The sequence below is a fragment of the Fukomys damarensis genome, unplaced genomic scaffold (assembly GCF_012274545.1).
Source record: "Fukomys damarensis isolate Sample0158 unplaced genomic scaffold, DMR_v1.0_HiC HiC_scaffold_3, whole genome shotgun sequence".
Lineage (NCBI taxonomy): Eukaryota > Metazoa > Chordata > Mammalia > Rodentia > Bathyergidae > Fukomys > Fukomys damarensis.
In genome coordinates this window covers 19,092,603-19,096,334 of record NW_022900915.1, presented here as the reverse complement: position 1 = coordinate 19,096,334, position 3,732 = coordinate 19,092,603, and the positions used below count along the sequence as shown (strand labels likewise).

Below are 3,732 nucleotides of genomic sequence, written 5' to 3'. Positions count from 1 at the left end.
AAGCATGAGGTCCTGAGTTTAATCCCTGGTACCAATAAATAAATAAATGAACTTTATATTATCCCATTCCCACTGTCAAGACCCCTCCCCTCTCTATGTACAAAAGCTTTGTTTCCATTTTTTCCCAGTTTCATTTTTTCTTGTCCCTCCCTTCCCTTCTCCCTCCCTCCTCCCTTGCTCCCCTTCCCATCCGAACACTTTCTTCCCATTTCCCAACATCCATCATACATCTCAGTCCTTATTTCCTCATTCAGTTTCTCACACCAGAAAAACAATGCTCAATCTGGTATTTATGTTCTTCTCTTCACTAAAGATGATCAATTCTTAAATCCCTCAATTTGACACCCCCCCTTTTGTTGGTACTGGGGATCAAACTCAGGACCTCGCGCTTGCGAGCCAGGCACGGTGCCACTGAGCTAAGTCCCCGGCCTTCAATACAGCTATTTTGAACTGAAAACTGATACACAAGTTTCATGACCTCAGTTATATTTCTTACAAACAGGCTTAAGCCACTGCTTTCTTCCCTCCCGCTTCCCAGTCACACAGTCACAGCCTGAAACAGTTCAGTCTTAAGCTGTGACTCCCAGGGAACACTGGTGGTTGGGAGCACCCTTCCTACTTAATCATCTTTTTTATCTCGAGTGTCTCCAAGTGGATGAATGGCTTAATCACTGTGACAGATGACTTAATCACTCGTACACACTGCTTCTATACCCTTCTTTGAAAAGACTAAAACGTAAAATTCTTTTAAGAAATCTGCTCGAAAACTGCTTTCCCTTGAGACAAGCTTCCACGGCAGAAAGCTGACTTCCACACACGGCTCCCCGACAGGCGAGTCCCACCCAAGCCACAGGCAGACATATCATGACGGATGTTTCATAAAACCTTCAAGTCCCGACACTATGCGGAGCAGGCTCATTACTGAACGTGGGGGCCTTTCAAATTTTGACAAATTTAGCAGAGAAACCGGTTTCTAGAGTTCCATCTCTCCTTCTGCGCCAGCAGCTGTCTCCAGACTACTGTAAAGAGGCACCTGCCTGTGGAGGTTCCAAGAACAGTTCAGTCCTGCACGGGAAGGCAGTGCCAGCAGCTGCATGCCTGGTGTGGCTCCCCCCATGAGGGTTTTAGCGTTAGATGGTGGCTTTCCCTTATCAGAAAGGAGTTCAGGGAGAGGTTTCCAGAGCGCAGTTCCACGGAAGGATGGCTCATGGACTCCATCATCTCTGTAAAGACTTCATCAAATTCTTGCTTCAAACCTGTTTTCACGGTATCAGAAAGGACAAGGCTGGGGAGATGTCTTTCAACTTCAACTTATTCATCATCAATTATCCTGTCCTCGATCTCCTGCAGACTTCACACTGTGGTTCTCCAGTTGTCTGATCCATCTCTTCACCAACAGCACCTAACACGCCTGGTACAGAAGGCCCACTAGGGCACGGATTCACCCAGCGACTCCATATCCTGATGGGTACAGAGAATCCACTCATTAGGGCCAGTGCAGAGCTCTGCTTCAGGCAGTCTTTTCCTTCTTACTGGACAGTCATCATCACCCTGCTTTTTAGAGTGACTGGAAACACGTTCGCAAGTCGTGCTCTCGGGGCTTCGCGAGTCCCTGCCACGGGGCAAGCTCCGGGCCTTGGGCTCCGGGTGAAAGGCCCAGCACGGGAAGGCCAAGGGGCCTGTAGGAAGTCCGAGCTGCCGCTCAAGGGGAGGCCGCTAGAGGGCAGAAGCGACCCCGCCCGCCCGCACCGCCAGGCCTGGCAGCGCCCGTCTCTAAGCCGCTCCGACCTCATGTCACACCTTCTCCTTCTGCTTTTCTTTTCCCTTTTTCCCAAATCCGGGAAGAGTTGGAGAGCAGAGGCTGCTTCCTACTTGAGTCATCATTTGCTACATTATATAATAAATTCACAAATACTAACACTGGACAAAAATGAATCAGTGGGGGCAAAATCCACTGTTCATCTTCTAGTCCTTGTGATGTCAGCTGGGAAACGGTCAGACCCACGAAGACCAGGAGAGAGAGCCCTAACCAGTGGCCTGACTAAGCATCTCACAATGATCTCTTTCTGTTCTAGTGGGAGACGCTTAAAACGGTATACTCAGACACTTCAGTATTTTACTTCAGTGCAAAATGTGTTAGCAGTTAGCAATTGTGTGTTACACCACAGATGTAGTATCTATGAACAATGAGACTGTGGCACCCAATCCCATGTAATTCTCCCATTTGGGCTACTTCCCTCCCTTGGGGAAACACGCTGGACCAAGAGGCTTTTTTTTTTTTTTTTTTTTTTTTTTTTTTTTTTTTTTTTTGGTTTTTTTGAGACAGGATCTCACTACATACTTGAGACTGACCTGGAACTCACTATGTAATGCAGGCTGGTCTTGAACTCACAGTGATCCTCCTAGGGTCTCAGCCTCCCGAGTGCTGGGATTACAGGGGTGCACTGTAATCCACACCCTCAATCTATATTACTCAGTCTCAGTGTTTTGTTATTGCAGCACCAAAGGACCAAGACAGTATGTGGGAAAAAAAAGTGGGAGATCATGGCAGTGGAAAAAAAGAAAACAAACATAAATTCCTAGAAAAGTAAATAAACTACATGAATAAGACCATCACAAAGTAAGAAAAATATAGACCAAGCATGGGAAACATGTTCCATCTCACTTGTAATAAACAGCTGCTGATTAAAATAACTAAATAACTGGGCATGGTGGCACATGCCTGTAATCCCGGCACTTGGAAGGCCGAGGCAGGAGGACTGCCATGAGTTTGTCTCATAGTGAGTTCAAAGCTGGCCTGATCAACAGCAAGACCCTGTCTCAAAAAAACAAAAAATAAAATAAAGAACAAATCATGTATGTGTCTAAATATGGATCTATATTTGTACCTACATACAAACAGGATTGTGAAGACGAGATGGGTCATACTATGTATATGTTTATTATTCAGTAACTTCCTTTTCATTCTATAACATAAAGAATATCTATTAAGCTAAAAACATAAGGTCATAAAGCAACATACATAGAGGGACTCTCCTGTAAACTGTATATAGGCAAAGAAAAGTTTGGGTCCCTCGGTGGAAAGAGTACAGATGATTTTTATTCTATGTTCATCTTTCTGCTTTAAAAACTTTTTTAAATAATGAATTATTTAATAATGATCCCTAAGCTTCAGAAAAGATAATTATTACTTTATTGTTACTTTTCCATATAATTTTAATACCTAGAATGAAATGTTTTCATTACCAAAAACAAAAACAAAAGTATTAGAGGAAAGCATGAGACAGCATATTGCTCCTATAACCTCCTGTCTCCGGCCTGCAAGTATTTTATATTTCTGTAAATCAAAATATGAGCTATATAAACTATAAACAAGGTGTACTGTGAGTACATTTAGGACTTCTAGATGAAGGTGTTATTTTTGCGGTTTTATTGACTCGGCTATTTTAAAGAAATCCAGCAATAACAGGACAAACTGAAATAGCCACAAGGGGAAGAAATGAACCACAATTTTGTCATTTTTTTGTTATTAGTCTCAGTGGCGAGATTGATTTCCTTCTCGGACGCAAGAAAGTGAACTATAAACAAACCTGGCAGAGCCAGCGCCCGCAGAGCCCAGAACCCCCCGGGCGACCCGCCAGCCGACCTCAGGTTCCAGCCGACCTCAGGTTCCAGCCGACCTCAGGTTCCAGTCCTCTTCCGAGTCCTCTCCTCTCCGCGCCGCGGGAGGAG

The 3,732-nt window shown here is 44.5% G+C and overlaps 1 pseudogene; it reads right to left on the bottom strand.

Annotated features, from left to right (window-relative positions):
- Positions 1-217: 217 nt before the first annotated feature.
- On the bottom strand, positions 218-3,714 carry LOC104850791 (annotated as a pseudogene).
- Positions 3,715-3,732: the final 18 nt, after the last annotated feature.